Raw genomic sequence first — 27,459 nt, 5'->3', positions numbered from 1 at the left:
TTAATCCATGAATCAAAGCATATTGGAAGTGGTCAAACGAGATGGGAAGAGTGAATGTCAACATTTTAGGAGTCAGCAAACTAAAATGGATTGGAATGAGTGGATTTAACTCAGATGACCATCATATCTACTACTGTCGGCAAGAATCCATTAGAAGGAATGGAGTAGCCATCATAGTCAACAAAAGATTCCAAAATGCAGTTCTTGGATGCAATCTCAAAAATGACAGAATGATCTCGGTTTGTTTCCAAACCATTCAATATCACAGTAATCCAAGCCTATGCCTGGACCAACAATGCTGAAGAAGCTGAAGTTGAACAGTTCTATGAAAACCTACAAGGCCTGCTAGAACTAACACCCAAAAAAGATCTCCTTTTCATTATAGGGGACCGGAATGCAAAAATAGGAAGTCAAGAGATACCTGGAGTAACAGGTAAATTTAGCCTTGGAGTACAGAATAAAGCAGGGCAAAGGCTGATAGAGTTTTGCCAAGAGAACACACTGATCATAACAAACACCTCTTCCAACAACACAAGAGAAGACTCTACACATGGACATCACCAGATGATCAACATCGAAATCAGATTGATTATATTCTTTTCAGTCAAAGATGGAGAAGCTCTATACAGTCAGCAAAAACAAGACTGGGAGCTGACTGTGGCTCAGATCATGAACCTCTTATTGCTAAATTCAGATTTAAATTGATGAAGTAGGGAGAACTACTATACCATTCAGGTATGACCTAAATCAAATCCCTTACAATTATACAGTGGAAGTGAGAAATAGACATAAGGAACTAGATCTGCTAGAAAGAGTGCCTGATGAACTATGGACAGAGGTTCATGACATTGTTTAAGAGACAGGGATCAAAACCATTCTGGGGGGGGGGGGAATGCAAAAAAGCAAAATGGTTCTCTGAGGAGGCCGAACAAATAGCTGTGAACAGAAGCGAAGTGAAAAGAAGGAGAAAAGGAAAGATACATTCATTTGAATGCAGAGTTCCAAAGAACAGGAAGGAGAGGTAAGAAAGCCTTCCTCAGGGATCAGTGCAAAGAAATAGAGGAAAACAATTGAATGGGAAAGACTAGAGATCTCTTCAAGAAAATTAGAGATACCAAGGGAACATTTCATGCAAAGATGGGCTCAATAAAGGACAGAAATGGTATGGACCTAAGAAGAGGTGGCAAGAATACACAGAGGAACTGTACAAAAGGGATCTTCATGACCAGGTTGATCCTAATGGTGTGATCACTCAGGTAGAGCCAGACATCCTGGAATGTGAAGTCAAGTGGGCCTTAGGAAGCATCCGTACAAACAAAGCTGGTGGAGGTGATGGAATTCCAGTTGAACTCTTTCAAATCCTGAAAGATGATGCTGTGAGAGTGCTGCACTCAATATGCCAGCAAATTTGGAAAACTCAGCAGTGGCCATAGGACTGGAAAAGGCCAGTTTTCATTCGAATGCCTAAGAAAGACAATGCTCAAGAATGCTCCGACTACCACACAATTGTACTCATCTCACACGCTAGTAAAGTAATGCTCAAAATTCTCCAACCCAGGCTTCAACAGTACATGAAACTCAACTTCCAGATGTCCAAGCTGGATTTAGAAAAGGCAGAGGAGCCAGAGATCAAATTGCCAACATCCGCTGGATCATCAAAAAAGCAAGAGAGTTCCAGAAAAACATCCATTTCTGCTTTATTGACTATGCCAAAGCCTTTGACTGTGTGGATCACAGTAAAATGTGGAAAACTCTGAAGGAGATGGGAATACCAGACCACCTGACCTGCCTCTTGAGAAATCTGTATGCAGGTCAGGAAGCAACTGTTAGAACTGGACATGGAAAAACAGACTGGTTGCAAATAAGAAAAGGAGTATGTCAAAGCTGTATATTGTCACCCTGCTTATTTAACTTATATGCAGAGTACATCATGAGAAACACTGGGCTGGATGAATCAGAAGTTGGAATCAAGATTACCAGGAGAAATATCAATAACCTCAGACATGCAGATGACACCACCCGTATGGCAGAAAGCAAAGAAGAACTAAAAAGCCTCTTGATGAAAGTGAAAGAGTAGACTGCAAATGTTGGCTTAAAGCTCAACACTCAGAAAACTAAGATCATGGCATCCAGTCCCATCACTTCATGGCAAATAAATGGGGAAACGGTGGAAACAGTGAGACTATTTTTTTGGACTCCCAACATCACAGCAGTTGGTGTCTGTGGCTATTAAATTAAAAGATGGCTTACTCCTTGGCAGAAAAGTTATGACCAAACTAGATAGCATATTAAAAAGCAGAGACATTACATTGCCAACAAAGGTCCATCTAGTCAATGCTATGGTTTTTCCAGTAGTTATAGATGTGAGAGTTGGACTATTAAAGAAAGCTGAGTTGATGCTTTTGAACTGTGGTGTTGGAGAAGACTCTTGAGAGTCCCTTGGACTGCAAGGAGATCCAACCTGTCCATCCTAAAGGAGATAATTCCTGAGTGTTCATTGGAAAGACTGATGCTGAAGCTGAAACTCCAATACTTTGGCCACCTGATGAGAAGATCTGACTCATTTGAAAATACCCTGATGCTGGGAAAGATTGAAGCTGGGAGGAGAAGGGGACGACAGAGGATGAGATGGTTGGATGGCATCACAGACTCAATGGACATGAGTTTGAGTACACTCCAGAAGCTGGTGATGGACAGGGAGGCTTGGCGTGTTGCAGTCCATGGGGTCACAAAGAGTCGGATACGACTGAGCTACTGAACTGAGATGAATTATCTACTTGCTAGATCCAAGGATCAGTTCTTAGTCATCATCTGACTTGACCTGCCTGTGGCATTTACCTTATTCACTGGCGCTCTCTCTTTGAAACATTTCTTCACTTGACTTTCATAAAATGACAGTCCTCCAGTGGTCTTTATACCTTTCTTGTTACTCCTTCTCGGACTCCTTTCCTGGATCCCTATGCCCCTCGTCAATGTAGAAACACTGGCATTGTTAAGGGTTTTTGCTTTGTAGCTACTTTCTACTCACTTTCTATAGCACCTCATGAATCCCAGGCATTTCTACACATTCCATATACTGATAACACATAAATTTATATCACAAGATTTCCTCTCAAATTCAGTTGTCCAAAATCAACATTTATCTCTTGTGCATCAGTGAATCAACAGATCCTATGACCTCCCATCTCCTAGAGTAATTCCAGTGCTCAAAAGCCACCTACAAGGAGCTGATTATAAGATTTTCTCTCATGTATTACTCTCTCCTTTGTCAAGTGAGTGTCTGGTTTACAATGTACGCCATTATTTATATATACATACATATATATTTTTAAAACTTAACTTTTATAAGCTTAATGTTTCTTTTTATTTCTTACCTTCTTTATTTTTGGTGATTGTAATACATAAATTTTTGTATTGCTAACAATAATTAAAAGAATTCATTTTCTTTTCCAATGTTGGTTGTAAAATTCATACTAGATTCCTCAATTTGTATTAGAATTTATGAGTACAGGATCTATGCTCTCCTTAAGTTCTAATCGAAACATCAAAGTTGTTTTTTTTTTTTTTTTTTAATTTTTTTTATTTTTCAGTGGGTTTTGTTATACATTGATGTGAATCAGCCATAGAGTTACACGAATTCCCCATCCCGGTCTCCCATCCCACCTCCCTCTCCACCCGATTCCTCTGGATCTTCCCAGTCCAACAGGCCCGAGCACTTGACTCATGCCTCCCACCTGGGCTGGTGGTCTGTTTCACCACAGAAAATATACATGCTGTTCTTTCGAAACATCCCACCCTCCCCTTCTCCCACAGAGTTCAAAAGTCTGTTCTGTACTTCTGCGTCTCTTCTTCTGCCCTGCATATAGGGCCATTGTTACCATCTTTCTAAATTCCGTATATATGTGTTAGTATACTGTAATGTTCTTTATCTTTCTGGCTCACCTCACCACTTCTGGGCATACACACTGAGGAATCTAGATCTGAAAGAGACACGTGCACCCCAATGTTCATCGCAGCACTGTTTATAATAGCCAGGACATGGAAGCAACCTAGATGCCCATCAGCAGATGAATGGATAAGGAAGCTATGGTACATATACACCATGGAATATTACTCAGCCGTTAAAAAGAATTCATTTGAATCAGTTCTAATGAGATGGATGAAACTGGAAACATCAAAGTTTATACCGTAACTGTGACTTTCTTTCTATACGTCATATGTATTTTGTTCCTGTAATCCTGTCTACTCCTCTCAGAGGCTTTAAGGATGCTAGTTTTCACTGTGGTTTCAGGTTGTTATTTTCTATGTTACCACACAGAGCTGGAATGATGATCAAGCAAGCAAGTCAAAACTCCACAGGGCTCATGTCTTATTAAGGGAGAAGCTTTTTGTTGGATGACCACCCATCAGATTTTTGCAAGCCTTTACTTTCTGGTTTTAGAAAAACATGACTTTAACAAATTTTGTCAGTGTTTCTTTTGGTCTTCTGGAGCAGAAAATTTTTGGAAATCTTTACTGTGATATTCCTATTGACTGTTTTTTGAAATGAAAGTATATATTCTGTCTATTTAGAGACAGCATAAACTATCTTTACAGTATATAAGCTTAGATAAAATTTAAGACTCTTTTTTAGACTTTCACCTGACAAAAACTCCTACCTTTTTAGGAGCCTGGAAAGTAGGTTCTGTGGTTCAGAAGACTTCTTACATTTCAGGTCAAATGTCCCCTTCTCGATGATTATGTCACAAATGTTGGAAAAATTTAGCAAAGAGGAGTTGTCTTTTTGCTCTGTTGAATTCAATTTGCTCGTCATTAGCTTGGTTTGTGGATTAAAGAATACACACACATACACACACACACACACACACAGTCTTTGTCCACAAAATGGTATTTATTTCCCCATGGTTTTAATTAATTTTTAAGGTGAATTTTGATTATCTGCTCCTTTTAGAGTATCTCAGAGATGTGTAGGCTTGGGGGATTGGACTTCTGATAAGGACTTATAATAAGGACTTCTGATGTGATTTATTGTGACATCTTAAAATACTAGTGGTACTGAAAATATAGTAAGATATTTTTGTGTAATTACTGAAATATGATCTTATTTTCTGGAAGATCTCATTTTTAAGATTTACAGTTATGAAAAAGAAATCTCTTCCCTAACTTGAGAAAAAAGTGTACTGTCATTTTTCATTTCAGGGTGGAAATTTTCCAATACTATATTTGATAAGTGACTTCCATATGTCATTTCTTGGCACACTTTAAACTGACAATTATTTCTTAAAGCTCTTACTGAAAGTTTCAGTTTTCTAGTGATGCTATAGCAAAGTCCTACCCTGGTGATCAGAGGCCAGTGTGTTGCTTGAACATAGAGAACATTTTCTAGAAAAACCACATGTCCAAGGTTGTGAAACATTATCAACCTACCAAATATATGGTAACAAAAACAGCAAATTGTGGAGGCAAATGTGGAGATAGAAAATATGTTCCAAACAAAGGAACAAGATAAAGTTCCAGAACTAAGTGAAGTGGAAATAAGCAATCTACCGAAGAAACAGTTCAAGGTGATGATTGTAGGATGTTCAAAGAATTTAGGAAATGATTGGATGAATAAGTGGGAAGTTTAAAGTTTTTAACAAAGAGTTTAGAAAAATGCATAAAAAACCAATTAGAAGAAAAAAAAGAGCTGAGATGTAAATACCTTAGGAACAATCGAGATTAGATGATACAGAGGAATGGATCAGGAAACTGGAAGACAGATTGGTGGAAACTGCTGGAGCTGAACAGAGAAGAGATGAACAAAAATAAATGGGAACAGAGTAAGAGACCACTGGACAGCATTAAGAGTACTAACATTTGCATTAGGGAGGGTCCCAGAAGGAGACAGGAAGAAGGTGAAGAAAAAGTATTCGCAACTATAACAGCTGAAAACTTTATGAACCTGGGAAAGGAAATACAGATTCCAGTCCAGGAAGCACAGAGAGTGCCAAGGAGAATTAACCCAAAGTGGACTACATCAAGACTTGTGAAATTGTAAGATGCTGATGAGAAACTGAAGATGACACAAGCAGGTGGAAAGATATACTGTATCATGGATTGGAAGAAGTAATATTGATAAAATGCCCATACTAGTCAAGACAACCCATAGATTCAATGTAATAACTATCAAAATACCAATGGAATTTTTCATGGAACTAGAACAAATAACCCTAAAATTCATATGGAAATACAAAAGATTCCAATAAACAAGACAATCTTAAGAAAGAAGAACAAAGCTGTAGGTATCACAGCCCCTGATTTCAAACTATCCTACAAAGCTACAGTAGTGAAAATAGCATAGCAGTGGCACAAAAAGAGACAGACACATCCATGGAACAGAACAGAAAGTTCAGAAATAAACCCAGAGTTATAGGGCCATTAACTATGACAAAGAAGGCAAGATTTACAATGGGGAAAAGACAGCTTCATCTATAAACAGTGTTGGGAAAGCTGGAAAGCTACATGCAAAAGAATCAAATCCAACTATTCTCTAGAACCATATACAAAATTAAATTAAAAATTACTTAAATAATTAAATAGGAGACCTAAAAATACAAAGCTCCTAGAAGAGAGGAGAAGCAGAATACACTCTGGCATAAATCATAGCAAGAGTTTTCTTTAAGAACTGTTCCCTAATATAAAGGAAATACAAGCAAAAATAAATGAGACCAAATTAAACTTAAAAGCTTTCACACAGAAAAGGAAATCATGGACAAAACAAAAAAACCTATGGAATGGAATAAAAGGTTTGCAAATAACATGACCAGTAAGAAACTAATATCCAAACCTCTGTTCATGGGATTTTTCAAGAAAGAATAGTGGGGTCATTTGCCATTTCCCCCTCCAGGGGATCTCCTCAACACAGGGACTGAACCCACATCTCCTGTGTCTTTTGCACTGCAGGCAGATTCTTTACCTACTGATCCATCAGGGAAGCCTCATGTATCAGCTCACTCAACTCAATATCGATAAAATGAACAATCAAATGAAAAAAATGCTGAGAAGACCTGAACAGATATTTTAAAAATGAAAATATACAAATGGTTAATAGGCACCTGAAAAAGGGCTCACTATCACACTGATTATTGGAGAAATGCAAAGAAAAATCACAAAGTGGTGTCACCTCACATCTGTTGACATGACATTATCAGAGACAAGAAATAATAAATGTTGATGAGGACCTAGAGCAAAGGGAACCCATGTTCATTATGGTGGGAATGTAAACTGTTACAGCCACTATGGAAACTATACAATGGTATATAGCATGCAGCAATAAATAGAGTGAAATAATACCACTTGCAGCAACACGGACGGACTTGGAGATTATCATACTAAGTGAAGTAAGTCAGAATGGGAAAAACAAATACAATACAGTATCACTTTTATGTGGAATCTAAAATAGGACACAAATGAACCAAACTACAAAACAGAAAAAAATTCTCAAATATAGAGAAAAGATTTGTGGTTGTCAAGCGGAAGAGGGGTGGGGGAAGGATGAAGAGGGATTTGGAAGTTAGCAGTTGGAAACTGTTATCAAATGGATAAATAACAAGGTCCTACTATATGGCACAAGGAACTATATTCAATATCGCATGATAAAACATAATGGCAAGGAGTAGAAAAAAGAATGCACATGTGTATACATGTGTGTAACTGAATCACTTCACTGTACAGCAGAAATACATTGTAAATAAATTATACGTCAATTTAAAATGTATAATAGAAAAAATAATGATCAAAAGACAAAAAACTTCTTGCTCTGTGATAGACACTGGTAAGAATATAAAAACTCAAGCTGTAGAATGGAGGAAAATCTTTGTGCATATAGGAACAATAATTTGATTCTGAAATATACAAAGAACTCTTAAAACAAAATAGTAAGAAAACAAGCAATGCTATTTAAAAATGGGCCAAAAGCCCTAACAGGTATCTATTCAAAGACAGACAGACAGATGGTAAATAACAGATGAAAAGACACTCCATATCTCTGTCATCAGGAAAACACAAATTGAAACAATGAAATATCACTATACACTTAGTAGAATGGCTAAAATCCAGAAAATTGACACCAAACAATGATTAGGGCATGAATCAACAGGAACTTTCATATATTGCAGAAGAAAATTCATTTTCATTCAAGAAAATGATATAGTCACTTTGAAAGTTTCACAGTTTCTCAAACAACTAAGCATCCTCTTAACAACAGGATCTACCAATTGCACTGCCTGGTATTTATCCAAAGGATTTTAAATTTATGTCAACACAAAAACCTGTACAGAGATGTTTAAAGTAACTTTATTCATAATTGTTTAAATTTGGAAGCAATCAAGATGTCGTTTGGTAGGTAAATGGATAAACAAACTATGGTGCATTCAGACAAAGGAAATATATTCTGCATTAAAATGAAATGACCTATCAAGCAAAAATAAAGACAGAGGAAACAGATGCATACAGCTGAGTGAAGGGAACCAATGTGAAAAAAAACTACATATTTTTCCTACCATATGATATTTGGGAAAGCCAAAACCATGGAGGGAATTGGGCTTCTCTGACGTCTCAGACAGTAAAGAATCTGCTTGCAATGCAGGAGACCCAGGTTTGATACTGGGGTTGGGAAGGTCCCCTGGAGAAGGGAGTGGCTACCTACTCCAGCATTCTTGCCTGGAGAATTCCATGGACAGAGGAGCCTGGTGGGCTACAGTCCATGGGGTCACAAATAGTAGAACAAGACTGAGTGACTACCTTTTTTCTTATTTTCTGGAGGGAATTAAGAGATGAGTACTTGCCAGAGATTTGCAATGAGGGAGGAAAGAAGAGGTAATCATTTAGGGCAGTGAAAATACTGTGTATGATAATATAATGGTGGATGTACATACTTAAACACCCATGGCAACACACAGAAGTTCAAATGTACATTATGGACTTTGGGTGATGATGATTGTTCATATAGGTATGTGAATAACACATGTGCCACTCTGAAGGGGGATATTGATAACGGGGGAGGTTATACATGTTTGGAAGCAGAGCAGAGGGTATCTGCAACTTCCACTCAATTTTGCAGTGACTCTGAAATTGCTCTAAAAAATAAAGTATTACATAACAGTGGGGGAAAGATGTAAAGAGACATCTCACCACAGAGGATAAACAGATAGCAAGGAAATAACTACTAAAAAACTCAACATTATATGTCACCAAGGAATTTCATTTGAAAACAAAAATGAGATACCAGTGCAGATTTATGAAAACTGTGAAAACCCAAAATATCCCTATACAGCTGTAAGTTTGGTGCTTGTCATCTTTCTTAGAGATCCCAACCAGGAGTCCAAACTGGCATTCCCATTGGTGCTCTGAGTCAGGCAAGACAACTAACAAATCCTCAAGCCATTCCTTGAAAATCCAAGAGTAGTCTGCAAGATCCATTCTTATTTTTTCCCTTGAGGGAGTGTTGGGAGTTGGAGATGTTCTCCTGATACTGACACATTGCCAGGAAAGGGAAGCAGGTATGGAGGGTAAAATAGCATAAACTTGCCTGAATGCTTACTGTATTTCTTCTTGGCATTGTGCTTTACTGGGGTGCAGCACTCTATCATCCAACTTCTGGTGTTTTCACAAAGGAAATTAGGTCTGTATGTTCTTGTCTCCATGGAGGAATGGAGGCTTAGGGATTCCTAATCTTCCATCATGCTGATGCTAATGTTCTTCATTAAATCATGCCTTTCTGGGGAATTCTGAGTTTTCTTGCACCAGCAATCACATCTCTGAAGGGGAATGAATGCTCTGAACCAAAACTGGACCCTGCCTCACACTGTCCTCTTTTTCTGCAATACTCTGTGGAAGGCAGCCTTCACCTGAGCATTCCTTACACTGTAGACAAGAGGGTTCAGCAATGGGTTGAATAGAGTGTAAAACAGGAAAAGGATCTTCAGGTGTTCTTCTCGTTGACTGTTGTCAGGGACCATGTAAACGACCATGGCTATGCCAAAGTAGAACCCAACCACACAGAGGTGGGAGGAGCAGGTGGAGGAGGCTTTCTTGCGGCCCTCCTTTGACTGGATCTTCAGGATGGCCCAGAGGATGCGCACATAGGAGACCAACATCAGGGCAAGAGGCCCAACTAAGATAAGAACACCATCAGCAAAGAGGAACATTTCATTGATCCAGATGTCACCACAGGCCAATTTGAGGACAGAGCGAATGTCACAGAGGAAGTGGTTCACCTTCTGGGGCCCACAGAAGGGTAATCTTAACAAGAGAAATACTTGGACCAGGGCCAGGGCAAATCCATATGCCCAGCAAGTGATGGCGAGGATGGAGCACACTCTCCAGTTCATGATAACCGTGTACTGGAGGGGATGGCAGATCACCACATACCTGTCATAGGACATCGCCAACAAAATCAGACACTCTACTGAACCAAAACTCAACATGAGAAGCATCTGCAAATTGCATGGGACAAAGGAGATGGTTTTCTTGTGTTTTGCTAGATTTGCCAGCAGATTGGGCAAATTGCTAGAAGCACAGAACATGTCATTGAGGGTCAGGTGGGAAAGGAATAAGTACACGGGGGAGTGCAGCCTGGGATCAAAGACAATGAGTCCCAATATCATGCCATTTGCCAGCAGGTTGAATGTTTATAACAGGGAGAAGATTCCAAAGACAAGCAATTCCATGTCTTCAGTGAGCTGGAATCCTACCAGGATGAATTCTGAGATCTCTGATCGGTTGCCCTCCATTGCCAGTGACAGTCTGTAAAGGGCTGATGTGTGATGGGATGGTCAGGGCTGGATAGCAATGAAGACAGGAGTTATTTATGTGAAGCAAATTCAGAGGAAGCTCATGTTGTCCCTACATCACTGAGTTTTTTTCCTCCAATGTTCCCTTGCCTTATTTTATTTATTTTTTTTTTTACTATTTAATGTGAAGTAATTCAAATTTTTAGACAAGTATCAGGGATTATAAACAATACTCATGTATACATTTCACCAATTCTTCATGTTTGCTTTATGACATCTTTTGTCTTTATAATATTAATTCTTTTTAGACCACATATGACTAAAATGCTACCATAATCACATATTGACAATTTATTCCCAAACTTTTGAATTTTTTCTCCATAACATGCAGTCACTAGTCTGTTTTCAGTATGATTACCAAAAATTTGGAAACGTAACTTTAACATGAGTCACTACACTAAATACAGCATTTTCTGCCTCTTAGTCCAAGGTTCAAATCCAATATCACATATCATACTCATTTTCTGATCTCCTGTAATCTTAAGTAGTTAGTCTTTCTTGCCTTGACTCTCATACTTCCAAGTTCTTGTTTTGTCTAATGTTTCTCAACTGTGGTTTTCCACTGATTCTCCCTATTTTGTTGAAATGAAAACTTTTGAAAGAAAAAAGTCATTTAATTCTTTCCATTAATACACAGATAATGTTGATTTGTCACATTGGTGATTTTCATGTGGATGACTAGGTCAGGATGCTCTCTCCAAGTTATTTCCATTATAAAGTTATTAATCCATAATTTTGAAGTTCCTTCTTCTTTCAGCCTTAATAAATTATTTACACTCATCTTTTAGATTTCCTACTTCAGCCTTGGAATGAGTTATTTCACTAAAAAATATCTCCTTTTATTGAAGAACCATATTTTCAAGGCAATATCTGCTTTATTGAATGTTAGTTATTTTTTATCATGATTGTTACCAAAATTCTAGTATGTTCTTTAACATGGAAATAATTTGGAACAGTATATAAATTGTTAAGGGGATAATGTATTCTCTATTTTATGGTTTAATCCTAATACATCTTTATTGACTTCTTTTAGAGAAGCAAATATATTTCACTAAATTAATAAAAGTATTAAAGAAAATGATCTCAATATTATCATTATTATCACTAACAAGATTATGACAGCATACTGGAGGAGATGGCAGATCATCACATACCTGCCATAGGACTTGCCACCAAAATCAGGCATAGTACAAAAGCAAAGTCTGTACATTTACAATTTTTCTTTTCTTTGTATTCAGAAGTCATAGACTCTTGGAAATTTCATGCTTAGAGATTAAAGTCTCAATAGTTTTTTTCATTGTGTGAGCATGTGAAAGTCGCTCAGTCGTGTCTGACTCTTTGTGAATCCATGGAATTCTCTAGGCCAGAATACTGGTGTGGACAGCTGCTTCCTCCTCCAGGGGATCTTTCCAATCCAGGGATCGAACCCAGGTCTCCCGCACTGCAGGCAGATTCTTTACCAGTTGAGCCACAAGGCAAGCCGAAGAATACTTAAGTGGGTAGCCTATCCCTTCTCCAGCGGATCTTCCTGACCCAGGAATCGAACCGGGGTCCTAGCACTGCAGGTGGATTCCTTACCAACTGAGCTATCAGGGAAGCCCATGTGAGCACAGTGACATCTATCTATGTGACATGAGATTTTGACATCAAGTTTTCTTAAGTCTCATAGAAAAACATGAAATTGGATAAGATGCTAAGAAATAATACCTAAATGAAACACACAGATAAAAGTGATCATTGTTAATAATTTATATACTGTTTTCCATTATTAGCTGTACATAAATTTTACATATGTAATTAAAATTATATGAGCAGTATTCCTTATCTATTTCTTTCATTGAGAATAACATCATGTCTATTTTCCATGACAAATATTTCTCCGCAACATACTCTAAACAGGCATACACTATTTTGCTACATATTATTTTATTTAGTATATTACCTTCTGACTAGGTTGTATGTGAGATAATGCTAGAGTGTCTAAATTTTATACATTTTTGTGTATACTTGTTTACTTATACAAAATTCCAGGATGTGGAAGTTCTTGGTCAAATCTGTTCCTTCCTTCCTGCCTTCCCCTTCTTTACTCTTTTCCTTCCTCCCTGCCTTCCCTGTCTCCTTCTATGCTTCCTTTGATTCTTCTTTCTACCCAGCTACCTACCTATCATTCTGTCAACTATCTATTTTCAGATAGTCTAAATAAAATGTCTCCTTTCCAATAGAGTCATTAAAATAATAGCAGCTCAGGAAAATATGGTATGAATAACAAGGATATGCTATTCTCTATTGGGGCAGTGTAGTAACTGAGCTAGGGCGTTTTAAGCTATTTCTCCAACCCTAGTCAGTGAACCTGGCACTCATCCTATCCTATTTTGTAGTAGGACAATTACTTCTATCAAAACAATAATCCTGAGTCTAATAATTATCCATATTGGATGACAGCATATAAAAGTTTTGGTAAGAAATGACTATATTGCAAAACTCTTACCTATTTCAAAGAAAAAAGTTTACTGTAACTATTACCAGAGTTCTGTTCTCTAGTACCTGAGGTTACTCTATGAATATATTCATCTGTTACGTTCTTTCACCATGTCAGTGCCTTATCCAGAAGAAATGCCTACATTTGAAGAACTATAGCCAGATTACTCTCAAACAATACAGTTGGGCTAACATAAAGGACCACCACTCAATCACATTAGGAAATGATGTTGAGAAAGCTGCTGAGGAATAGAAGGCCTTGAAGGATCATCTCAAAGAACTTGTCTTTATTTTGACTAACTCAAAAAAACTCTCCCAGGGTTGATGCAGCTATGCAGAAGGCACTTGTTAAAAGCATTTAAAGGCAAAAGTATCAGCTGCTGCTGCTGAAAAACAGTGAAAGGGTTAGTGGCTAGTCATGTTTGATTCTTTTGTGACCACATGGACTGTAGTCCTTCTGGCTCCTCCATCCATGGGATTCTCAAGGCAAGAATACTGGAGTGGGTTGCCATTCCCTTCTCAAGGGGATCTTCCCAACCCAGAGATCCAACTAGCGTCTCCTGCATTGCAGGGTACATGAGACAAGGAATAAAAGTTGGAGCTAACTATAGACTAACTTAAAATTCTGAGTGGAAAAACAGGAAATAAGATGATTTGGAAATAAAAGTAATTTGAATAGCTCCAAGACGCTGCTGGGAAACTAAAAGGCTGCACATTTGACCAGCATGGGGAAATTGCTTACAAGGAATCTAAAAAGATGTCCCATGTCTGTCTAAACTTCAGATTGTAGAAGCAGGAAATTGTCCAAGTTGTTAATGACCCGAATGAGGGACGAAGGCATGTCCAAAACACATAAAGAGAGTCATTTACAAAAGTAGGTAAGGAGGCTGAAAATACATACAGAGCTGCTAGATATGTATACTTATATCAGTCAATATGCTTGCTTGTTCAATGAATTACCAGAGGCTGAAATACCCTTATAAGATTTGATTCTTTATCAAGAGATCATGGAGTAGGGTGAAGAAAAATAAAAACTCAAAAACACAAAACGGCAAAAGAATGGATGAAAAAAGCCAAATTAAAATCAGATAATGTTAATAAAACTCTTCTACTCAAAATGTGCTTTAAAAAACAATTTTCAAGCACAAATCAGTTTAGTGCTAGAGATATGCAAGTTAAACAACGGAACCCTATATTTACTTAAGATGAAACTGAATGGAAGAACAGATTTACAAATAATCTAATGTAAGCATATCAAACCCAATGAAGAGGATAAAGTACTTAACATTTAAAGAGGGAAAATAATGCAGTGAAAGATTACATTTAATAATCTACCTTGATCTCAACATATATATACAAGGGATAAATTATTTGGGGGGGTGTTTTGCTCTACTATATTCTACCTATTTTTTTTTTCTAGTTGTACTGAGTTATAACTGACATATAACACTTCAAAAGTTTAAGGCATACAGTATAATCATTTGACTTGCATACATCGTGAAGTGATTACTGCAGTAAGTTTATTGAGCATCCATAATTTCATATAGATGCAGGATAAAAGAAAAAAATTACTTTTCCTTGTGAGCACTTTTGGATTTTCTCTGTTAATTTTCAGATATAATATATAGCAGTATTAATTATATTCATCATGTTGTATAATAAATTACATCCCTAGATTTATAACTGAATATTTATACTTTTGGACCACCTTCATCTCATTTCTCCTTTCGCATTGCTACTTCTAATCTGATCTCCTTTCCTATATGTTTAGTTTTTTGCTGGTTTGTTTTTAAGTTGAGGTATAGTTGACCTTCAACACTATGTTAGTTCTAGGTGCTCAACAGATGGAGAAATCCTTTAAATCTTAGTTTTATAGGCAAGAATGATAGATTGAGAAGCTAAATATAAACATGATAAAATTTCCAGAGAAAGATAAGGATGGTAAAGAGGTAGTATTAGAAGAGATTGCATCAAAAATGTTCCAAATTGAAGGAACTTGATCTCCAAACTGATAAAAATGTATTCTGAAATAGTACAATTAAGATAATGCATTCATAAGGACACTGAAGAACTTCTGATAACTGAAGATAAAATGAATATTTAGATCAAAAATTTGCAATTATGATAAAAAATAAATTTTCAATAAATATAAATTAACAATCACACATATTTGAATCAAGACAATGGTACTGGTGTTTCAATAAATAATGCTGGATCAATTGGTTATCTATATGGATAAAAGTTAAAACATGACTTCTACCAGTATACAAAAAGTTAGGTAGGTTTTAGACTATAATGATTAAAAACAAGCTTTGTAGAACATTAGTTAGTAACTAATTAGTGAAAAATCTAAGAGGGAACGGAAAATTTTTGAAACAATTAAAACAGCATTAAACAAAAGATTGAGAAAATTAAGAGCTAACTCCTGTTTATGTAGAGGCAACATTAAGGGTAAAAATGAAATCCATAGAAAGGAAGGGACTATTTATAAAAGTATAACTAATCGAGGGCTTATATTCAGAATATTTAAAGGATTCCTGCAAATTGTTAATGAAAAGATAGATAATCCAATCTAAGTGGACAAAATACCTGAACAAACATTTCACATGAAAGAACATCCAAATGACCCACGGGCTCATTAAAAGATTAAGAGGTACTAAACCAAGTCACCAAGGAGATAGAAATTAAAATGCAAAACACAATGAGAGTAAAAATCCAAAAGTCTGAAAGTACAGGAACTTGATACGACTCTGGAGCAAGGATGAGTTACTATTGAGAATGTAATTTTGTGCACCCATTTGGGAAACTCTGGAAGAACTGACTGTTTTTAACATATGTATACCAATAATTCATGGGTTCTACTTTCAGATATGCCCCAAATCAGTGCATATATATATATATATATATATATATATATATATATATAAATTTATATAAAGATTGTATATGAATATTCATAAGATAATTATAACTTCTTTAACTATCTTCAAAGGGAAAATCCTATCATAGCTCATTAAAGAAGACTGAAAGACGGACTTCTCTCTTTACTTGACCACACAGTCCATGTGACCACACAAATATTTACTGCAGGGGCTCGTATAATTAGTCTTAGAAATGTATGATTTAATTTATTCCTAGAAAAATTAACTCTCTTGATGAGAATAATCTGGTCTATTTATACATGCAAAATTTTTTCTCTAGATATAAAAGAGTCATAGGTGCATTCCCAAAACTATGTGATCGACACTGACATCCATAAAAAGTTCTTTGATTTCAAAATATTTGAATAGCAATTAACATTGTTTGTCCTTGTAATTTGAATGAAATGGTATAAATGAGAAATCTGAAAATTTACAGCAAAGTATTTTGGTAGTAGAATAACCAGTTTTCTACACATACCTTTAATATCTTTAAATGAACAATCATGTCAAGATTCTGTCCACACAAAAAACTGTCTGTGTCTGTGAATATATTTTCCCATCATGAATTAAATGAATATAAACATTGGTTCTAGTTAAAGATATATCTTGGCTTGGGTTCCCCCAGAAGCCAAACCTGGGACAATTACTCAATTGCAAGTACATTTTAGGAAGTAATCACTGATGATACAACTAGATGAGTGGAAAAGAGAGGCAACCAAGAAAAGAGAGTCACTTAAGTTTGGATGATCAAGTAAGACAAAACTGTAGATCTTAATGGAAGTTAGACCTTAATGGAAAAATCCTGGAGCCAGAGAAGAATATATATTTCATTGCTAACCTACCTGGAGAGGAAGGGAGCTGGAGTGTCTATATACAAGCTAGTATCCGTTATTGGGTGAGAGCTCTGAGGTGGGTGGACCAAGAATTAGGGCTTTTTTCCCCTGTGTGATGGGCTACTAAAGTGCTTCTGGTTTCTGGGGGAACTACAGGCAAAGAAATGTAGGTGGAGCCATTTGGAGGTCAATTCAGTGTGCGCTGAAGTGGGAGGGCCATTATGTACGGGCCACCTGCAGCATCAGCTATGAAATTCCTGTCTGTACATCACCTCTCAAATCCAAAATTTGATTGTGCGTAATCAGGCAGAGGGATAGGTGTGGCTTTCTGGTTTTAAATGAAGAGGATAATTGTCAATTTAAAATTTTAAATGAAGAGGATAATTGCCAATTTAAAATATTTTCTAATGATTTTTTAAAAAGTAAAGTAGAATAGATATCCATAGTTAAGTGAAAAGAAAGTTTAATTTAATTTCAAAAGTTGGTTTTACTTATATTCAGCATACAGGTCTTCTTTATATCACCTATCTTGTACCTGAAAGAATTTTATAAAACTCTATTTCAATAAAATATAATCTAAAGTGTATCATCTAATATTAGCTCTGTTACTTACCACTAGCAATATGAGAATTTTTTTTAAGTGCATTACTATGTGTTGAGAATAATGAGGCAAATTTATGTGAATGATGTTTCTAGTCTGTTCACTACATGAAAGGTGATCAGCAGATTTTCAACAATAGGAAGGCATATTTAGGATGAGAATATATATTGTGCATAAAGACCACTTTCAGGGCACTCGTCAAAGAAGATAGGCTTCACTCAAAGCCTTAAACTTCATAAAAGTCTAATTTTTAATCACTAAAATTGGGGTAAAACAAACAGATAACAGACACTGATTTTAAATATGAACCCTAAACAATAAATAAATATGAACCCTAAATTTAAGAAAGAGCAAATACAGCATAACACAGATACTGATTTACTAACTTCTTATAGTGACACATCTCTGTGTTTCATGCCAGGGAGACTAAACCACAGGATTTACCATTTGATAGTTTATAAGCAAGATGAGTCAGCCAGCATGTAAAATTATTCTAAGGCCCTCATCCTATTTCAGAGCATCTCTCTAAATTCAAATTTTAGTTACTAATGTTACAGTTAATGTTAACATATATATCAAATGTTATTAGCATCAGCACAAACATTAAAAGTCTACATGGTGGTTGCTGGTTTAATTGCTAGCTCTGGTCTGTCCTCCTGTCCTGCACTGTCTGTTTAGGGATTTAGTGACTAAGTGGCTAATGCAAAGAAATAGAGAAAAACAATAGAATGGGAAAGACTAGAGATCTCTTCAAGAAAATTAGAGATACCAAGGGAACATTTCACACAAAGATGGGCTCAATAAAGGACAGAAATGGTATGGACCTAGCAGAAGCAGAAGATATTAAGAAGAGGTGGCAAGAATACACAGAAGAACTATACAAAAAAGATCTTCATGACCCAGATAATCATGATGGGGTGATCACTCACATAGAGCCAACATCCTGGAATGTGAAGTCAAGTGGGCCTTAGGAAGCATCACTATGAACAAAGCTAGTGGAGGTGATGGAATTCCAGTTGAGCTATTTCAAATCCGAAAAGAAGATGCTGTGAAAGTGCTGCACTCAATATGTCATCAAATTTGGAAAACTCACCAGCGGCCACAGGACTGGAAAAGGTCAGTTTTATTCCAATCCCAAAGAAAGGCAATGCCAAAGAATGTTCAAATTGCTGCACCACTGCACTCATCTCACACGCTAGCAAAGTAATGCTCAAAATTCTCCAAGTCAGGCTTCAATAGTAGGTGAATCGTGAACTTCCAAATGTTCAAACTGGATTTAGAAAAGGCAGAGGAACCAGAGAGCAAATTGCCAATGTCCTCTGGATCATCAAAAAAGCAAGAGAGTTCCAGAAAAAGGTCTACTTTTGCTTTATTGACTACTCCAAAGCCTTTGACTGTGTGGATCACAACAAACTGTGGAAAATTCTTAAAGAGATGGGAACACAAGAACCACCTGATCTGCCCCCTGAGAAATCTGTATGCAGGTCAAGAAGCAACAGTTAGAACTGGACATGAAACAACAGAATGGTTCCAAATTGGGAAAAGAGTATGCCAAGGCTGTATATTGTCACCCTGATTATTTAACTTATATGCAGTGTACATCATGCGGAATGCCAGGCCAGATGAAGCACAAGCTGGAATCAAGATTGCCGGGAGAAGTATCAATAACCTCAGATATGTAGATGACACCACCCTTATGGCAGAAAGTGAAGAACTAAAAAGCCTCTTGATGAAAGTGAAAGAGGAGAGTGGAAAACCTGGCTTAAAAGTCAACATTCAAAAAACTAAGATCATAGCATCCGGTTCCATCACTTCATGGCTAGTAGATGGGGAAACAATGGAAACAGTGAGCGACTTTATGTTTTCGGGCTCCAAAATCACTGCAGATGGTGACTGCAGCCATGAAATTAAAAGATGCTTGCTCCTTGAAAGAAAAGCTATGACCAATCTTAACAGCATATTAAAAAGCAGAGACATTACTTTACCAACAAAGGTCTGTCTAGTCAAAGCTTTGTTTTTTCCAGTAGTCATGTATGGATGTTGAGAGTTGGACTGTAAAGAAAGCTTAGTGCCAACAAATTGGTGCTTTTGAATTGTGGTGTTGGAGAAGACTCTTGAGAGTCCCTTGGACTGCAAGGAGATCCAACCAATCCATCCTAAAGAAAATCAGTCCTGAATATTCATTGGAAGGACTGATGTTGAAGCTGAAACTCCAATACTTTGGCCACCTAATGAGAAGAACCCAGTCATTGGAAAAGCCCTTAATATTGGGGAAGATTGAAGGTGGGAGAAGGGGATGACAGAGGAAGAAATGGTTGGATCACATCACCAACATGATGGACATGAGTTTGAGTAGATTCTGGGAGTTGGTGGTAGACAGGGATGCCTGGCGTGCTGCAGTCCATGAGGTCGCAATGAGTCGGACATGACTGAGCGACTGAACTGAACTAAGTTTAATATAGAATTGGCCTTCTATACAATTCACAACTTGACATATAAATCAAATCTCCAGCAGTTTTTTCTTGTCTTTTCCTGTCACCAATAATACCCTAACAACACTGCCTGACTCTTTGACTTCCAGACTTGTGCTCTCAAATGCCTGTCTTTCTTCATCATATCTCCTCAATATCTCATATTATCTTTAGATATACCTCTCAAAAGAGTCTATGTTTCTAACCTTTATTCTATAATCCCGGCATACAAAATGCCAGGCTAGATGAATCACAGCTGGAATCAAGATTTCCAGGAGAAATATCAATAACTTCAGATATGCAGATGTGTGTTTGCTAAGCTATGTCAGTCACATCCAATTCTGTGACCCTATGGACTGTAGCCTCCCAGACTCCTCTGGACGTGGGATTCTCACACAAGAATACTGAAGTGGGTTGCCACTTCCCCTCTAGGGGATCTTCCTGACCCAGGGATCAAACCTGCATCTCTTAAGTCTCCTGCACTGGCAGGCAGATTCTTCACCACTAGTACCACCATACCACCTAATGGCAGAAAGTGACGAGGAACTAAAGAGCCTCTTGATAAAGATGAAAAGGAAAGTAAAAAAGCTGGCTTAAAAATCAATATTAAAAAAATTAAGATCATGGCATCCTGTCCCATCACTTTATGGCAAATAGATGGGGAAAAAATGGAAACAGTGGCAGATTTCATTTCTTGGGCTCTAAAATCACTGTGGATGGTGATTGCAGCCATGAAATTAAAAGACGCTTGTTCCTCAAAAGAAAAGCTATGACAAACCAGCTGCTGCTGGTTTGTGACTGCTAAGTCACTTCAGTCGTGTCTGACACTGTGTGACCACACAGACCGCAGTCCACCAGGCTCCCCTGTCCCTGGGATTCTCCAGGCAAGAACACTGGAGTTGGTTGCCATTTCCTTATCCAATGCACTAAACTGAAAAGTGAAAGTGAAGTCGCTCAGTCGTGTCCGACTCTTAGTGACCCCCCCCCCCCCTCCCATGGACTGAAACCTGACAGGCTCCTCTGTCCATGGGATATTCCAGGCGAAAGAGTACTGAAGTGGGGGTGCTATTGCCTTCTCTGACAAACCCAGACAGCATATTAAAAAGCAGACACATCACTTTGCTAACAAAGCTCTGTATAGTCAAAGCTGTGGTTTTTCCAGCAGTCATGTACAAATGTGAGAGTTGGACCATAAAGAAGGCTGAGCACTGAAGAACTGATGCTTTCAAACTGTGGTGCTGGAGAAGACTCTTGAGAGTCCCTTGAACTGTAAGAAGATACAATCAGACCATCCTAAAGGAGATCAGTCCTGAATATTCATTGGAAGGACTGATGCTAAAGCTGAAACTCCAATACTTTGGCCACCTGATGTTAAGAGCCAACTCATTGGAAAAGACCCTAATACTGGGAAAGATTGAGGGCAGGATGAGAAGGGGGCAACAGAGGATGAGATGGTTGGATGGCATCACCAAGTCAATGGACATGATTTTGAGAAAATTCTGGAAGATAGCAAAGGACAGAAAAGCCTGGTGTGATGCAGTGCATAGGTTTGCAAAGCATCAGACATGACTGAGCAACTGAACAGCAAAAACATGCCTTATAGAAGGGCTTCCCTGGTGGCTGATGGGGAAGGATCCACCTGGAATGCAGGACACCTGGGTTCCATCCCTGAGTCAGGAAGAACCCCTGGAGAAGGGAATAGCTACCCACTCCAGTATTCTGGCCTGGAGAATCCCAAGGACTGAGAAGCCTGGCAGGACACGGTCCATGGCATCACAAAGAGTTACATGACTGGGTTTAAGCACTCACCCCCACATGCCATAAAGGAAACTCAGTAAACATATTTTAAAATTCTAATTAATTTTAATATATACATAGAAATGTTTATCTAGTAAGAAAATGATAAAGAACATTAATAATGTTGTTTCATTATGTTGTTTCATGATGAAACATGTTTCATCATGTATTACATGATGAAAATTAAGGGGCTGTATCTTTATATTAGTCTTCAAACTTTCCCCATCCTACCTGGTGTCTGCAGAGACCAATCACTGCTTTCCTTTACCTGTTGCATGTATGGCTGAGTTCCTTTGCTGTCCATCTGAAACGATCACTACATTGTTAAACAGCTATACTCCAATATAAAATAAAATAAAAAATTTTTAAAAAGAAGTGAAACCCCTTGCTCGCATACCTCATACTCACTCAGTAGACTCTGACAGCTTATAAGCTTAGGTCAGGGCCAGTGAGAATCCTTTTCCAGTAACTTCCTGTTAGCAAACCATCCATTCGCCACTTTTAAACAGCAGAAGACAGATGAATATGAATATGAAAGCTCTGTTATCCTCATGAACTGTAACCTGAATTCCAAGATTAGAATGCTGAAACACGCGTGAAAATAACCAAATTGCTGCAGTGTAGAGGAAGGTATTAGGAAGCCTATCCCTCACTAACATTACAACACAGACAGGATTCTCTTTTTCTTTTTGCCTTTGGTAAAATTTAAGAACGATATATTTTCATTTATTGTACTATTTTTAAAGATTGACTTAAATAAATGTAAAGAGAATAAAAGAAAAAGTATTCACTGAAAAATTGCCATTTACAAACACATGTCAAATAGAGAAGTTGCTTTTGTAGTAGGGACATTTTACACTTTTACCAGCTAGAACTTCCCCCCAAAATTTGATCAGTGACAATGGTAGTCATGTTATCCCACTCCAGGAGATGACAAAGGTTTATCCCCAGATGAGGACAATAATCCCTGGAGAGTAAACCTGGACAGTAAACCAGGACACACTAAATTCGTACATGTACTGGCTTACTTGCTATAAAATAAATAATAAAGGGATCTTTATCAAGTAGCTAGAGCATTTCTCCCAGCCACTTATTAACACCTCCCTCCTGGGCAGCAAAGAAAATGATGTTAATGTTCCTCACTTCTCAGGCAGGAGGACATCTCCAGGATGCAGGAGAAGAGGATGGTCCTCAGCTGAGAAAGAAACGAAAGACAGTGAAGGACAAACTGCAAAATACCTCTGGCTTCATCAGCTGTAGGGTGAGGCATCAGCTTTAGATGCTCTTTCAGTTTGATATCACGACTCAGGGACATTGAGTTTCACCAGCCTCTTCCCATAAGTGCGACTTGGGCGGGAGGGTTCTGATTAGGAACAAGAAACCTATGTTTAGACAGCGTGAGTATCAGATGTTACTCAGAGAAAGGGGTCTTCACAAAGGTGGCTTTTTCCTTCTTCCTAAACCTGATGATTTGTCAGCCTTCTGTCTTGCTTTTCTGCTGGGAGCCAGCACACGAGATCCTACCCATGACAAGGCCATGAGGGAGAAAACCTGACGGGCAAGGCGGACCAGGTTTTCAGGGATTCTGAAAAGCTGCCCCCGATGCTCACCTTAAAGATGATATCTGTCTTTCTGATGCCTGCTTCAATAGACTACTCCCTAATTTCTGTGACACAGGCAGAAGGCCTTCCCTGATCTCTACCCAAATAAGAATCAATTTAGAAATTTAATCAATAAGTTTCCCAGGTGGTGGTATTTTATGAGATTATCCAGGGTGAAAGGAGTGTTTTAATTTAAACTCCTTTGCTGGTAGTTTATTTGCCAAATTCATTTATGCCCTTGGTACTAATATGCATGATTGCTTATATTATCCTAATCATAAAATAGCATAAAGAACCTGATTATATAAAAGCCCTAATAGACATAGAGCATTTTTGAGGGGTGAAGGAGTCGTATTAGAAAACATAAGAAAAATTATTCTAAAGGTGGTTATTGGGTCGACGTTTGCTTGCTGTGTTTTGCTTGCTGTGTTTTTGCTTTTAATGTGCTAAGGTCGTGTTATAGAAACCATTGTTAATATAGTTAAAGATCTAGAGAAATAAGAACTTAGCCTTAGTGTGGTAACAATGAAATGGTTGTAATTGTCAGCCAGGAGTGCTAGGCAGAAGCTGCCTCACCAAAGTCACAGAGTCAGTGTGGGGTAAACTTCTTAGATAAACGCAACTGACAACTTCTGCAGAAGGATTAATTTTTGTATTAACAAGGTTATACTTCTACTTGTACTGTTGCCCTATGAGACTGCTACCTTTCAGTTAAGGTCACAATAGAAACAGAAAATAGGTTTACATTCACCTGACTTGCATAAAATGTTAATAGGCCCCCAGGTCAGAAGATAATGTACAAGACCCTCATAAACAAAGACGTATGCAGAAAACACCCTGGTTTCGTGAAGGACAAGCTGACGTAATGTTAAACTATCTTCCCCTTAGAAATGTACTAACTTAGGGTATAAAAGTTATGGTAAAAATAAAGCATTGCCAGACTCTGCTAGACCCTGCAAACACCCTCGTCTGGTCATTCTCATTCTCTCTCTCTCTCTCTCTTTCTCTCCCTCGCAGACTTGGCCCTATCAAGGCTGGTCTCATGTGTCTTCTCTCTATCTCTCGCCAACGCCATTCATCCTGAGGGTATCCCCTGGATCCTGTCGAGGCTGGACCCCAGCACTTTTCTGTAAAAAAAAAAATTAACCAGTATAAAAATAATAGTTTGTTCAAACAGGGGGTATGGTACACTTCTGGTATATTTTTCTCAAATTGGGCTGGAATGTAGAGGAAAACTCACAGAGATGGGGAATGGCTGGAGCTGAGTCACCTGCTCTCTGGAGCCAGTGCAGGTGATGATGAGTCCCAGACACCTTTTCTGTCCTGATGGAGAAGACAGGACGCAGGAGCCTCGAGATGTGAGGGTTTTAGAGTCTGATCACTTAAAACCAGCCCATTCCCCAGAGACATTGCTGTGGGGCCCAGGGAACAAATTATTAAGTGTCTTCACCAGTCTCCATCTTTCCTAAAAAGCAGTGCAAAACTTTCCCCTCCCCTCTTGGCCTCCAGCTTTGTTATCCGTGTGTGGTGTGTGTGTGTGTGCAAGCACACACACAGTATATGTACCTGCTTATGCCAAGAAGAAAGAACTCAGAAAGATTGGCAAAGATGTCTTTACTCAAGAGGGTCTGGTATAAAAATTTTACATACGTCATGATTTATTGATTAAGTCCCAGAGCACAATCCCCAAGGATATGAAAGTATCATGTACTTGATCTTGAAATTGCTCCTGTCTCCACATCCTACTTTTGAAAATTTTCATGATTTAATAAATGCAATCCCCATGGAGCTTGTTAGTGCAGCCCCTCAAAGGGCTGTAACTTTCTAATGGAATGAATGATCTCTGTCTGCTGAAAAGTGTTAATGTGCACTAATAACCAAAATTTTCATTGCAGATGCTAATCATTACTTGGAAGCTCATGTAGACTAAATCCTATTTTATTGCCTAAACGCTTTCCTGATTTAAGTTACTTCTTCAGTATTTGTCTCATTAAAAAAAAAAAAAATTTTCCCTTAAAGGTATATCCTATATTTAGAGAGAGCATTGTGATCTCTGTATTGTAAGCACTGAATTTAGACAATGGATGGCTTTGCCTGCACCCACAGATCCACAGGAAAACACACAAACCTGATGTCTCAGGTAGCTTACAATCACAACTATACAGGTCACTTTAGCCCTTGATGTCATTCAGTCCCTCAGTCATGTTCGGCTCTTTGTGACCCCACGGACTGCAGCACACCAGGCTTCCCTGTCTTTCACCATCTCCTAGAGCTTGCTCAGACTCATGATTGAGTCAGTGATGCCATCCAACCATCTCATCCTCTGTCATCCCCATCTCATGCCCTCAATCCTTCCTAGTATCAGGGTCTTTCGCAGTAATTTGGCTCTTCATATTAGGTGGACAAAATATTTTGAGGCTCCCTGAAATCATACTATATTTCCCTAGCCTTCTCTCAAGTGATTTTTTTTTCTTATTTTCTCTTTCTTTAAACCTTCCATAAGTCCTTCCACACATTGTCTCAGTTATTGAGAACATGTAAGCAATCAGATGGGAATTTGTACAGCACTAACACACAGACTGAGTTACTGAATTTGTCCATTTGTCTCAATTTCTCCGCTCTTACTGTGAAGTTAATGAGTTTCCCCACTAACCATGGCCAGTCTGCAACTCACGCCCTGAATCCCACCTCTCTTGCCTACTCAAAAGTTTCTCTCCAGCAATTTCCAAAGTTTCTCCTATTTTGTCTACTCAGTGAGAATACTAGATTTATTTCAAATATACCAATTATGTATTTTCTAGATCCAATGATCAGTTCTCGGTTGTCATCTGACTCGTCCTGCCAAGCTTTTGACACTGTTGATTCCTCTCTCTCCTTGAAAGTTTTCTTCACCCTGCTATCAAGATACTATGCTCCTCAATGGTCTTTCTACTTTTTTTATTGCTCTTTCTCAATCTTCTTGCTCATTCCTCATTTCCTTCCTCAGATCTAAAAACACTGGTGTTCTGCAGAGTTTGTTCTTTGCATCTATTCACTTTGTAAAGGACCTTGTGAACCCCAGGGATTTCAACACATTTCTTTTGTCAGTAGCACATAAATTAATAGTGAAAACCAATTCTCTTCCCAAAATGCAGTGGTCCAGAATAAATGCTTTCTGTACATCACAATGAATCAGCAGGTCCTTTGACTTCCTGTCTTGTAGAGTAATCCCAATGCCCTAAAGCCACTATAAGCTTTTCTCTCATGCATTATGCTATCTCATGTTAAGAGGGTGCCTGGGATATAACAAATAACATTATAGACTCTGTGTGTGTGTGTGTGTGTGTGTGTGTGTGTGTGTGTGTGTGTAAATGTATTTCCATGTACTTAAACTTACCTTCACATTTTTCTTATCCTAACTGTCTTTGGTGATTTTGTCTATTTATATATATTTTTTATTGCTAAATACACCTAAAATGATCATTCTCGTCTCGGACAGTGACAATAAAATTTAGTCATGATTACAAAAGTTTTATTAGCATTTGAGTACAGGATCTGTGGTCTGCTTAGGATCAAATCTTAATGTTTTTTTGATCCTTCAACCTTGGCTACACCTTCCAGAGGCTGTAAGGATGCTGGTTCTCACCGTGGTTGCAGGGCTGTTTGTTTTCCAGAGTACCACAGAGCTGGAATGATGGTGATGGCAACAGGATAAGTTAAAACCCTTCAGACCTCATTTTTCTTAAAAAGATCAGCAGTTTTCCCTGGATGAACACTGAGATTTTTGCAAGCTTTCAACTCTGGGTTTTGAAAAAGATGATTTGGAAAAATTTTGTCAGTGTTCAGTGGGCTTTTCTGAAGTAGAGAACTTTTAGAAGTCTTTACTCATTTATTCCTACTGAACAGTACTTTTTTTTAATGAAAAGTATATTTTCTGTCTATGCAG

General features: G+C 37.9%; 1 pseudogene; it reads right to left on the bottom strand.

The window, feature by feature from the left end:
- Positions 1–9,839: 9,839 nt before the first annotated feature.
- Positions 9,840–10,772, bottom strand: LOC136171125 (olfactory receptor 2A2-like; annotated as a pseudogene).
- Between the last annotated feature and the right edge of the window lie 16,687 nt (positions 10,773–27,459).

The sequence above is a fragment of the Muntiacus reevesi genome, chromosome 6 (genome assembly GCF_963930625.1).
Source record: "Muntiacus reevesi chromosome 6, mMunRee1.1, whole genome shotgun sequence".
Classification (NCBI taxonomy): domain Eukaryota; kingdom Metazoa; phylum Chordata; class Mammalia; order Artiodactyla; family Cervidae; genus Muntiacus; species Muntiacus reevesi.
Note: the sequence above shows the minus strand (reverse complement) of the source record. Positions and strands in the feature narration are given on the sequence as shown.